At 40.1% G+C, this 13,701-nt stretch overlaps 1 long non-coding RNA gene across 3 annotated transcripts in view; it reads left to right on the forward strand.

Annotated features, from left to right (window-relative positions):
* Positions 1-12,838: 12,838 nt before the first annotated feature.
* LOC121076771 overlaps positions 12,839-13,701 on the forward strand; it is a 41,759-nt gene continuing 40,896 nt past the window's right edge. For all 3 annotated transcript variants that reach the window (XR_005823699.1, XR_005823700.1, XR_005823701.1), the window contains exon 1: positions 12,839-13,386. This is a non-coding gene — a long non-coding RNA (uncharacterized LOC121076771). The remainder of the gene's footprint in view (positions 13,387-13,701) is intronic.

Below are 13,701 nucleotides of genomic sequence, written 5' to 3' on the forward strand. Positions count from 1 at the left end.
ATGTGTGAGACATCTGCCCAAAAAGACATGGGAAATGAGAGTCAGAGCAGGGAAATGAATCAAAACTCATGACTTTAATTACAACCTTCCACCTGGTACCAATGTTGTCTGCATCCATAGTGCAAGCCTGTCCTGGTTTTGGAGGAACACCTCTGAGCTTTCCTTAAAGTCATCTTGTGTTATAGACATTGACCATAATAAGATATTCTGTGCATATTAGTGAATCAGGCCTATTGCCAAAGCTATGGGCAAATTCAGCTTTAGCTAAAAGAGCAAGCTGGTGTAGAGTTTCTGCACTTGAGATCCTAAACAAAAAGAGGTTTTGCAGTTAGCATTTTTCCCCATGTATCTTAGTTGCAAGCAATCAGTGCGTTACTGTGTTTAGGCAGGTCTACAAGGTCTCTTGAACCCACTCGCACTTGAGTAAAATCTGCCTATGATTTGTCCAAGCTTGCAAAAACTGTGTAGCCATGTGTGGGAATAAAAATGTTGTTTTTGCAGAGTTACATTGTTTAAAGGTAAGTTTTAAGAGAGAGATTTTTTTAAGGAATCAGGAGCCACGAAGTCTGACGGAAAATGGATACTCCCTGATGGGAGAGAAATGCTGAATAAAGCACCAATGAGGCAAATATTAATCGTTTTACATCGAGAGAGTCATTGGGAGGTGCAAGCAATGTGTGATGTTGTGCTAAGAAATTATGTCTGTGTAGAAATATACACTTTAGCGAAGCAAAATATGCAGAGGATGTACCATATGTCAAAAGGTAAATAAAAAGGTCATCTGTAACCCACCTAGAGGGGGACAGGAGCCAGGGATTCGACCTTTCCAAAGTATACAGGTAGACTTTACTGAGTTACCTAAAGCAGGGAGACTTAAGTACTTGTTTGTCCTAACTGACCACGTGACTGGATGGGTGTAAGCTTTCCCCTCCATATCTGCCACTGCAAACACGGTGGCTCAGGTATCACTGGAGCAAATAGTCCCTAGATATGGGATAGCTGAAAACATTGATTCAGATCAAGGGAGTCATTTCACTTCACAAGTACTGCAAGGGTTAATGCAGGCCTTAGAGATTGGGTGGGATTTTTACACCCCCTGGCACCCCTCCTCTTCTGGGAAGGTAAAGCGAATGAACCAGACATTAAAGAAGCAATTAACTAAATTAGTGTTAGAAACCCAACTTCCTTGGGTAAAATGCTTACCTTTAGCACTCCTACAGGTTCAAACAGCACCAAGAAACGATATAGGAATTTCGCCATATGAGATGCTGTTTGGATTACCCTATCTGGGCAGAAGGGATGAGATACCACAATTCGAAACGAGAGTTTTCTTAAGAACTGTATTCTGGGGTTGTCCTCTTCTTTGTCATCTCTCAGGACCCATGGGAAATTGGGTCCTGATTCAGACCTGGAAAGGATCAACTCCGGCCTGAATGGGAAGGACACTTCCAAGTACTACTAACCACTGAAACAGCCATAGGAACTGCAGAAAAAGGTTGGACTCACTATACGCGAGTGAAGGCATCCGTCGACCCTAGTACCTGGGAAGCTGTTCCTACAGAAGACTTGTTGGAAGTTGAAATCGAAGAGAAAAATCTCATAGTGGACTCTGAGCGGGATAAAAGCTTACAATTGTAAACTAACCTTTTATTTTCACAGGTAACTAATGAGTATGACTTGTGATTGAGAGAAAGGACAGACCTACAGCGAACTGAAGTGCTCCCAAGGGGTTTTTGTTATAGTAGTAGTGTACATCTTATTCTTTGTATTGATAATTATTTGGAAATCTAAGGTTTAAAAATAGTGACAGGAAAAAATCAATTATTAATTTTGTTTTTAGTGATTGTAGGCCTCAGAGGAAGCCTTGGTCAATTGGCAACTTGGAAAAGGCATGACCAGATAATAGTAAGACGGGATACCCTGTAAAAATATGGGTGAATGTGACAGAGGGTTATGTACCACAATCTGTCATGTTTGATGCTTGTGACGTGTTAGCTTGTGGAGATTTAAATGCCCACCGACAACTGAGCAGAGAGAACAAATAGCTGAGAGAGACCCAACAGCCAGATTGAGAATAGCTGTATGGAAACGATCCTCTATTTCCATCAGAGAAAAGGAGAAACTCAAGGAGAAAACAGGAGAGAAAACAGGAGGCCCTCTTTGAAATGCGGCAGTTCAAACATTTGAGGTTGAAACAGGGTATGGGGATGTGAATGCCTGGATAGAATGGTCAAATATACTGTTCAGAGTCTCAACCATAGCAATTGCTATGCTTGTGCCTCGGGATGACCAATTGCCCAGATAGTGCCCTGCCCATTGGGGTGGACCAAGGATTCCCAGGGGATGCGATGTATGATTGCATTGTACCAAGAAAAGACTGCCTGGGGAAATGAGGCCTGTAAGTCTCTCTCTTTGCTGTTCCCTTCCTTGCATGATAGCAGTATCAGGGTTCCCCCTGCATTCTCTACAGCTATAGGTAACCATACAGCTTGCCTCTCACGGCAGGGTGTGAGTGCTACCCAGCATCTGGGAGAATTTGCCTTGTACACGAGGACCTTGAATGCTATGAAGGACTTGATGGGAAACTGCTCAAGACTTGAGATCCCCAGGCCAGATCTCTGGTGGTACTGTGGAGGGAAGATCTTACGGTCCACCCTACCATCTAATTGGGGAGGCACTTGTGCACTTGTTCAGTTAGCTATACCCTTCACCCTGGCATTTGAAAGAGAAACATCACAAATACCCAGAAGAAGTAAAAGAAGCTTAGGAGTATCATTTGATGATAGAGTGTACATAGATTCTATTGGGGTGCCTAGAGGAGTTCCCGATGAACATAAAGCCAGGAATCAAATTGCTGCAGGGTTTGAGTCACCGTTCTGGTGGGTAACAATCGATAAGAATGTGGATTGGATTAATTATATTTATTATAATCAGCAGAGATTCATAAATTATACAAGGGATGCGATAAGAAGAATCGCTGAACAACTAGATGCCACCAGCAAAATGGCTTAGGAAAACAGAATAGCATTAGATATGATGCTTGCGGAGAAAGGTGTGTGTGTGATACTGAGCAACCATTGTTGCACTTTTATACCCAACGATACTGCCCCGGATGGCATAGCAACTAGAGCATTGCAAGGGTTTACCACCCTTGCCAGTGAAGTGGCAGAAAAATTAGGCATATTTACATCCTTGATTGTAGTAGCAGGAGTTTTGACAGCCGTTGGTTGTTGCATTATCCCCTGTGTAAGAGGACTAGTACAGTGGTTAATTGAAACTGCACTATTGAAACAAATGACCATGAAGCCACTACCTTACTCAGATAAGGTGATGATATTAGAGGAGATGGAAAGCAAAGAAGGTGAAGAAGAAGAAGATATCTACCAAATTACAACTTAGAGAAAAGTTTTGCAAAAATCAACAATTTATAAAAAAAGAAAAGGGGGGAATTGTGGGAATAAAAATGTTTTTGCAGAGTTACATTGTTTAAAGGTAAGGAATGGGGTATTGAGATATGCTTGCAGTGATAAGAAAACTTAGCAGGTGACCTTGTAAAATGCAGACAACCAGACTCCTTAGAACAATTAGGTGAAAATCACAGTGTTAAGTCAAGTCAGATAAGTGAAGAAACATTACCACTTCAAACAGTAAAAAAGTCAAAAGAAATTTGAAATTTAACAGGCCAGCAACTGAAGGCCATGCATTGTCTGTGAAGCATCAGATAGATTGTGAACCTGGATTACCCACTCAGTGGGGAAACAGGGGAGGGTCCTGTCATCAAAAAGTATATAAACTGTGTTTTGGAACCAGTAGGTGCGCTCCTGTTTGTGGGCCGCCTGCCATTGCAATCGCGAATAAATTACTACTTCACTGAGATCCTCGCCTGAGCCTAAGTTATTGGCTACGGAGTGTTTCCCACACATGGTCAGCTTGCCTGAGCTTAATAGTCTGCTTTCTCAACTAATTTTGTTAGGACTGATTTAGGATTGTGTTAACACAGCTGTATTGTTTCAGTTTGCATCAGAATGTGGACAGACCTGACGTGTCAGCCCAAGAAGGTCAAATAGTTGTACTTGCGAGGATGTGGTTGCAGGTACTTTCAGGAGAAGAGCACCAAAACAACTTGTCCCTGTGTGCACATATATTCCACAGGTGAGTCAGGCTACTGGCATGAGGAAGAGGGACAGGAAAGCACAAGTTGCTTGCCTTAATAGCACTGTCAAGAACTTTTGGTTTTCTTTCTTCAAAAGCATTTGACAAGCAAACAGAGGGGACAGCTTAAAAGAAAAGTTGCTCTAATGGGGAAGATGTGGAGGCAGGTCATCCTGAAACTGCACTTTAACTGTATCACCGTGGATTATTCCTCATCTGACAGACTCTTAGCTCTTTAAAAATCCAAGCACAAGATGTTTAGCTTAAAATTATTTAACAATATTTTTATTGTGTTAAGGCCTTTTTTTTTTCCCCCCAGTGTAAATATGCCTGGCCCCCAGCTTGTGCACTGCTGCTGGAATGCACAGAGTAACTCTTACTTTAGGGGGAACCTGTTTTGTGCATGAGCCAATTACTGGAAATTTTGAGAGTATGTTTTGCCTCAGAAAGCTTTTTTCAGTTAATTCTGTTGCAGACCTGCTAAGAACCAATTCTTTAATACTTATTGAAGCAAAACTCCATTTCTGAACAGGTAAACAAAGAATGATTTTCAGTTTACTGTAGCAATAGGGACTAAATTTGTTCTCATGTTCATTTCATCTTTTGGAGAAAAAACCACTTGCACGTAAAAGGAATTCAAATAGTTTTGGGTTTTTTTTTTTAATCATTTTTGTCTGAAACAGTCACAGAGTTTTATCTCTAGAAATGCCATTTCTTCTTCTTCTGTATTACAAGTACCCAGTTTTCAGGGCTGATCAACCTGGAGCTGTGTGAACAAAGGCTAATACTTGACTCTAGTGGAATTCATCTGTTAAGGAATGTATCACTCAACACCTCAGCAAACTAGGATTTAATAGCTCCTAGATCATGCATGGACTGTTCTCCAGAGCATTAAATTTGCCCTAAATGCATCACAACCATAAGCATAGTTTGAATAACAAAGCAATTGTGCATGAAAACTGTTAGTTACAGATGCAAATAGCTTGCTGCACTCTGATGGCTCTGAGTCGTCTGGGCTACTTCGGTTTAAAAAATTGTATCCCCATGGTTGATTGTCCTTATTGCCTCTTTTAAAATTCCCTTAACAAAATATCCCCAAAGTCCAGCAGTTTTTCTTTCTGAATGATGTCCACTTATCAGCCTATTCTAAAGCTTTGTTTTCAGTTGAGACATTTTCAGAGCAGTGTTTGACTTGTCTGAATTAAGCTGCCCACAGTTCTTAATCATCTTTGAAAACTAATTGTCTAACTCACACTGCATTCAACCTTGTCAGCATGTGCTTTGTACAATTAAGCAGCAGCTGTGCTGTTTTTGTCTGCAGTGTTAGAAATAGATGTTACCTGCTAAACACATCGCATTGGTGGGGAAAAGCAGAAAGAGGATTGAGAATGTGTTTATTGCACATCTTTGTTGGCCCAAGTAGCTACACAGTAAACTTGCCTTGTACTGTAAGTATAGGTTCTTTATTTGAAGAAATTTTTATCCCTAGTTAAAAGTAGCATTTCTCCAAACTGTCCGGTTAAAAGATGGAAGCGAATTGGCTGAGGTGTGCGCAGTGTGGCTATGCTCATTGAAGTAGTGCATAGCAAATGATTTTTGTTGATGATCAGAAATTTTGAGCCAGTGCTCAGGGTCCAGCTCTGATCTCAGAGTGTGTTGGTTGCAGTCCAGGGACAAACACCCTTACAGTCTTTGAGAAGAGAGTGCATTTAAAATGTTTGTCACTGGGAAACAGTGAACAAATTTCTCACTTCCAAGAGCCCCCTGCTGCTGAGAGGGATGAAGAGGCCCAGTGTTACCAATGGTCGCAACAGGAATTCTGTAAATTAAAATCACTTTTTCTTTCAGTGTAGAATCACCGTTTTACACTGACAGAAGTCCCACAATGTTATTTTGCACAAGAAGACTCTAAAGCCAATATGGCATTAGAAACATTAAGAGTGGACAATCACAGGGTGTTTTGTGAAAGTCTTCCTAAGTATGTTGCCTTTCTGCTGCTCCTACATGCCTGTGATGTCATGTTTGTTGTAACTGAATCCTCACATCTGCAAACTTAAAATCAAAGCTACAAAAATTTGCTTGCCATCAATTATATTAATGAAAATAATTCAAGCAGTCTTCCATGGTCACTGAAAGAAGAGTAGCAAACCAAGTTTTTCATTTAAGATTCTCTGTTATCACTGTATTATGCCGCTTTTTGGAGTCCTTAAAATGTGATTTTGTCCTTGAAACAACAGGGACAGCATAATCTTATGTATAAGCTCTCCCCATTGCTGCTATTAAGGAACTCCATAGCTATAATTATGTCATGGAAATAGATGGTACAAGAACACAGAAAGCTGGAAAAAAAATAAACAAGAATGAAGAATGACTAAAATGCACTATCCTCTGCAAAGCAGAGATTCCAGCCTGTATGTTTCATAGTGGTTTTGTCTCATGCGGTGTTAGGAGGGTTTTTTGAGTAAAAGAAAACATAAAAAGCTACAACATGAAAATCTTGAGCATCACTGTATTTGTAGGACATTGTCACCAGTGTGTGCATGTGTGTATATCTATGTACAAAGAGATTCCTCCTCTATCGATGTTTTAATAGAACTCATTACAATATGGGAGAAAAATAAGCACTGAAATAGGGAGAAGGAAGAGGACAAAATCTGAAATTCCAACAAATTGTCATGCTTCTGTTAATTTTCATGAATTAGCATTTTCTGGAATATTTTATAAACTAGTCTTTGGCTGGTTCCTGATATATTTCATAAGTAATATTTTTAATAATCAAGGGGAAATATAATTTAGTGTTCTATCCTGTGTGTTCCCCTCCTCTGCAGTCCTGCTTATGTTGGACTCTCTTAGGTGACGGTAACTGCAGTGTTTCAGCTCAGCAGTGGTAGCACGCAGCCAGGTTCAGTGCCAAGTGTAATGCAAAGGAAACTTCAGCTGTTCTTGCCCTGCAGATGATCACAGTTGTGATTTGAGAAGGGGTGATCAGAGGTTAGTTTTCCTGTGACTGCAGGCTTCAACTTCAAGTGAGAAACGTTTAAATGTAAAATCCATAGGTGGGTTTGATGAACGTGACCTGCCACATGACAGAAATGTTTCTAAGAAATTATTCACAACAGAACAGTTTCAAGGTGCATCTTTCTTACTTTTTTGTTTATTTTCCAGTAGGTTTAGAAGAACAAAATGGGGCAACAGACTTACATCATTCCTAATGCTGGTCCATATTCTTTTAAATGATTTCTGCTTTCGTTTACTGTATATTTATCTTTTATTCTCAACTGTAGGGCCTGTAGATTTTTAAACAACAAAAATATTTTCATGCTTTTAACATATTGTAAGTTGGCATGCATCATCCTGTGATCTTTTTTTTCCTCCCAGGAAGATGCTGAAACTGCTCATTTTTAGTAGCAATAGTTTGATCAGTTGAGCAGTTATCAGAAATATCAATTACTGTGTTTATTCCTTTTTTCATAACAGAGGCACAGAGCACAATTTCAGTTAATCAAATGTGAAACAGGATTATTTAAGTACTTTTCAATATTTAGGTATTTAAAGTATTTAAATTAAATATTTTATTTTATTATTATCATTAGATTATAATTTACAGAAAACATCCAGTACCCCTTTGCCCAGTATTTCATCCACCTGAGAGATCACTGGAGCAGTTACTGTCCTCTTTCGAGTGATAACTCCATTGGACTCATTCTGCTACATTGTCATTCTCTGAGTAGTGCTTTAGTTCTCCTGTCATTCTGCAGATATCAAAAGCAGTGCAAATCAAACCTTTTGTTAACACATGAAAGCTATACCACCCAGAAAAGTGTCAGCTTTTTTTTTGATTTATTTGTTCTGAAATTTTCACTTACTGCCTTCTGGGTCAAATGACGAGGATTTGGAGGCAGAGTGTAGCTTCAAAGTCCTCTTTTATAAGGAACCTAATTACATAGCTTGTCCTACTAGAAAAATATTCCTGATCAAGAAAGTTTACTGCATCATGTTTCTCAAAGGATGAACCTACTAAATCTCTAAGCTGTTTTTCTTCACTCGCCTGATTTATCTAGTAAAAATGGGGGAAAGGCAAGTACAGTTATCAGGGCCCCAAAGGCAGAGGATGAAAACTGAGAAATTGGTTTCTCCTGTTCTTGACCCTCTCACTGGGAAACAGCTTTTGCTTATCTCAAAGAAAAAAAAAAGTAACTTTCAGAGTATGCAACTCAACATGTGGTCCTATACTCAATGATATATTTTCTTCCTAGCTTCTTCCTGCTCTAATACTGTTGACAGTCTCAGTTAAGCCAAATATATGTAATGTTTTCTTTTAAGCCTGGAGTAGCAGCTCTCTTTGGCTACTACTTTAGGAAAACAGATATTTCAAATTTCTTTGCATCTTTCATTAGAAATATTATAATAGATGGGGAAATAGAGAGGTGGAAATTTTCCTTAGATAAGCATATGCGTGTTCTGCTTGCTTTTGAAGAGCTGTGATTGTCAGAGGTCCAACATGGGCCAAGTCAAATTAGCAGTAATTAACACTTCAGCATCATTTGTGCTGTAAATAGCATATTCACCACAACTTACTACTGCCTCATTGTGGCAGCCTGTGAATAAATCCACAAGTACCTAGCAGATGCTCAGATATTTAGGAGATATAAACCATGCCACTAACTAGATAGCCCGATAGTCTAGCTGTATGAGAACTTGATATGCTAAAAAATAAAATAAAATTATATATTTCTTCCTGCTGCCAGGGTGTGCAAGTGATGCATTAATATTAAGGCAGTGACTTCATATGCTACAGGGTTAATTACCTTCTGTTTTGTAAAGCACTGTTCAAAATTTCTCTAAATTCTATCCAACAGTTGCTTTATTAATCTAGTTTATAAACTGGAATCTAGAAGATTTATTTACAAGAAAGGGCCGTTTTACACAAGCATCTGCCTGCCTCCATGCCCAGCTCCCCCCTCCCATTTAGAAATCCTAGAGTGAAGGTGGCTGCCTCTAAAAGAAATAATGCGGAGGATGTCTTAACAAACCAAGGGGCTGCACATTCTTTTCTCTTGCAAAATTCAGTGGCACTGCTCCTTGGCTGTATGAACAGCTGTGGCAAAAGCCCCAAGCAGGAGGAAAAAGAGTGGGTACAGTGGCGGATGAGATGGAGCAGGAGAGAGAAGGCAGCATTTGGTTGAGCAGTTGGGTAGGGATGAATTTAAAGCAACGGAGGGTTGGCAGGAGAGTTTTGAAAATGGTCAAAGCATGGAATAGAAATGGTAGCATGTCCCATGATGCTGACAAGATCACTGAAAGCCTGGCTGGAAAGAGTTGCATAAGGACTCTTAAATATGTTTGATCTGAACAACATTTCTAATGCTAATGAGACTGGACACATTTTCTAGGACTACTCTAAGCTTGTTTTCATATTTTAATCATACTAAACTTTTAGACAGCAAGAAAACAAAGGAACGCTGTTTCCTCCCAAAAAGACATGACAGAGAGAGAAAAGCTTTGGTTTTCTTTGGTTTAGAAACCTGTTAATGCCCAAAAATGTTTAAAAAAAATCATCTAAAGCATCATCATGAAAAACTGCCTCCATTTCTTTTAGTGAACATCTTATCCAAGGGGATGAAACCTTTCAGTAGTAAAGGAAGAAAATTGCCTTGGAATGGATGAGTTCATTGGTCATCCATCTACTGCACTTTAAAGCAGTAAATGGTCCTTCTGACGTCTCTTCCCACCAAATATCAGTTCTCATTTTCAGAGACTGTCTGGAAATTGTATACATTAGGGGATGCTGCTTAGAAGTAATAAAACATGCTATGGATATGATGAAATTAATTTAATCTATAATGCCATGGAAGAAGCGTATGTTGAATACTTCTCCAAGGGATAAGTAGGGCATTTAATCACCAAAGTTTTGGTCTTTGGCCTTTAAAATGCTTGATTACATACATTCAGGAGTCCTGGCCCCCAGGGCATTACAAAGAAGTTAGGAAAGGTTGGGGTTTGATCACTGAACGCTGCTGGTATTGATTTGTTCTGATATTCACTAAAACTTACAAAAAGCATTAAATACCACACTTCTGTGTTTATCATCTCTATCAGGATAAATACATGAAAATGGCCTTTTTTCTGTTTCTGAATTTTAATTGTGAAAATGATCGTATCGGAGATGATAATTCAGAATTATATTTTCACTTGTCTTGACTGTTATGAGTAGTGACATCTGCCTGCCTTAGAGTTTGAATTAAAAAAGGCATTACTGCCTGGTTTGTTATTATTATTGCTCCTACATTCTCACACAAGGCATAAAACCAGCTTGGCATAAATTCTTTACATAAATGCTATCTTTAAGTGCAACCAGGGATGAACATCATCCATTAAATCCTTCCAAGCAGTAACAACCAGGAGGGTTAAATGGAGCCCCCATCAAACACAAACATGGAGGAAAATGGAAGGAGGCTTCTGTGCACGCTGTCTGCAGCCTGGAGGGGAACAGAGCAAAGAGAACCTCTGTAATTTACTGTGCTTCTCTGCCATAGGGAAAAAAGAATTAAAACACATAACCTAAACCAAAGCCCAGTAAAGCCTGTGGGAGGCTTTCTGTTATCTTCAAGTGTACTAGATCTGGTTGATAGATTTCTAAAATATAAAGCATCTCACACTGTTCAAGAGACTTTCCATGCAATGGACATGTACAATGAAATCTTTTATTCTCTTTTTTCCCCAGATTTGGCCTCGAAAACATCCTGGAGCTGATTGTCACCAAACTTTGGGCAGAGTTAGATTCTCATCTGAACTTTGAGGATACAGTCCTTGTCTCTTCTTGTTTGCTGCAAGACATAATTTCTTTCTCATTTGCTGCTCTGTTCTTGGTTATCTGCAGGACAAAGGATTCTGTACCAGAAATAGAACTGCAGATCTGCAGATGGAAATGGCCTATAAGGGTGATAGCTCTTCTGTCTATCCCATCAGAAGTGCTTGCTGCTTCTCTCCTGTATACTGTAGTCCAAGAAGTGTGCGGAGAGTTACCTCTACACAGAGATGCTGGTAAGTGTGCATTCTTCCTGAGAAAACAATTACAGGGTAGAATAACTTGTAAAAATGTTAAGATCTGCTTTTCAGGTATTTACACAGGAGCACACCAGCACATTGGTGTATGTCCTTACTTTGTTTGGTCATCTGTTATTTAGCTTCTTGAATGCATCTTTGTACCAAGCATCTACATGCAGAATTATGTGAGTCAAGGGCCAGGATGACTGTGCAGATCTGTGTTCAGGGTGGCAGAGTGCCCCAAGGGGACTGTGAGTAGATCGGTGATGTGAATGGTTCAGAAGGGTGGAAGGGATCATTACCAGTTCCACATGCAGAGCCATGCAGAAGCCTGTCCAAGTCATCTCATGTGGGAGACCACTCGCTCCTGTTCACAAAGGAAACACCTTTGCCGGCGAGGAGTCATCCATGCTTCTTTCTCAGCAGTGTTTGGTGGAGGCATTTGTTTTGTCCCCAGGCAAGCTCTCAGTTCAGGCCTTCGGACTCAGACTGCTGCAACCCTCAGGGAGTCCCAGCAGGCGAGCCAGAGCAAACCCCTGTGGCCAGAGGCCCAGGACTGGCAGCAGGCTGCTTTTTCCACCTCTTGAGCTGTCAGTTTTCTGACAGATTTTTTCATTTCCCTAATGTTAGGGCTTCACTACAAATCTCACCTATTATATTGAGTGTTTCTAGGGGAGTGGGTGTGTAAGATATGGGGCAAGCAGGAGAAAGGTGACTTGCTATTAATTTAGGTCAACCTTATTTATTCTAAGTTAGCGTGAGAGGTTCAGGAGCAGAAGAGGGGTGAAGGAAAGAGGTACCTTTGTCATCAGAGTGTGCATTTATGCAAGGTTTGTGTGAAGTTTCTCTTGGCGGTTGGTGTGATGACCGAGCAAAGCTTCTGTTTCCAGCTGCTTGTTGCCTCTAACAACCTCAGGTTGCTGTGTTTTATCCTGAGATCGCATGGACACCTCCTAGTCTGTGTACACCAGCGCACAGGACAGAGGAAGAACACCTGCACAAGCATTGTGCAATTCCATTAAATGCACTTGTAGCTGATGTACTGTGACCGGTACAGTGGAGGCTGTGACCATTTGCATTGCGGAGCTATTTTAATGTTTAATATCCTGAATTGTTTCAGTGAGTAGACAAGGTATGAGATGATACTGTACGTGACAGAAGGGCAGGGCAAGTAACTCACCTTTTCGGCTTTTTCTGTTTGCTGTATTGTCAGTGGTGAGCAGATAGAGCTTTAGAGAACTGCAAATAGTCCGTGAAGCTAATACCCTTGGGCAGCTCATTTGCCTAGCACAGAGCATGTGAAATACTCAACTGGCACAATGCAGTACAAATATTTACTAAAATCAGTTTCTAGTTTTTACCTTGAGTGGGAAAGCACATCTTGAACAATTAATCTCTATTGTGCCCTGGTATGCAATGCCTCTACCAGAATACGTTCAGCACAGTCCTGTCATGAAACCACGGATGCACGTGTAGATGGTTTTAGACAGTAAACCAGTGAAAGCGTATCCTATTTTGTTGTGCTGAGCACAGGAGAAATAAAAGGTGTCACCAGGCCCAGGATCCTGCAACAAAAGTGACCTGTTTAAACACTTTTTTTTTTTTTTTTTAGTGTGTTCAGCCATAATCAGCTCACAAAGGCACTTGAACAGTTTACTATGGCACTTTCAGCATCTTGCCTAAATAGCGAAGCTGACATCTTTGGCAAGTGCCAAAGCAGCAGCTGGTAGCCATGAATGTTTTTGCTGCACAGAAAAGCAGCAAGCTGTTTCTCATGGTACTCAAAGCTGTAGGCTCCTGAGCAGTACTGTCAAGGTCTCTCATAGGAAAAGTATTTGTGCTTTTGTGCCCCACACAAGGCTGTCAGTGCCATCACAGCTTTGGCAATATGCTGCTTCTGTCACCAGCAAATCTGTGTGTTCACAGAAACAAAGAACTGCCTCATGTGATCTCTGTTAGCGTGTTGTGTTGATAAAGTGGTCACATTCTGCTTTTCACCCACTCATTTAAGTAGTTCTTCAGTTTCTTTGTTTCTTTGCAGTTGAGAGCGATGAGTTTAGAAGGATGCAGATGAAAATAGTGCATGGAAAGAAATTTTCAATGAGGTCACTTTGCTTTTCCACCAGATGAGGAAGAGGTTAAGGACAACCATTCAGGCTTGCTGAGAATGCGGATCTCTAGTAAAAGGTAGAGATTCTCAAACATTCATTAGACAGTTTATACCAGGAATGTCATAATGTTTTTCAAATACATTATTTTCCAACTAGTTTGTTTTTCTTTTTTTTTTTTCCCCCACAGTTCACTAGATGGAAAAAAAATAAAAAGTCTGTTTGTGGGGAGGATTTTCTTCTGTTAAAAGTATTTACACTGATATAAAGAGCATAGCAATATTAAAATGTCATTGTTCTCATCCTGATTTCATTTTCTATCTGCTTTGCCCTGATGTGAATGACTGTTCAATGTTTAGGACAATGGAAACTGGCTCTATTTGTGTGTTGTGTG

The sequence above is a fragment of the Cygnus olor genome, chromosome 12, assembly GCF_009769625.2.
Source record: "Cygnus olor isolate bCygOlo1 chromosome 12, bCygOlo1.pri.v2, whole genome shotgun sequence".
Lineage (NCBI taxonomy): Eukaryota > Metazoa > Chordata > Aves > Anseriformes > Anatidae > Cygnus > Cygnus olor.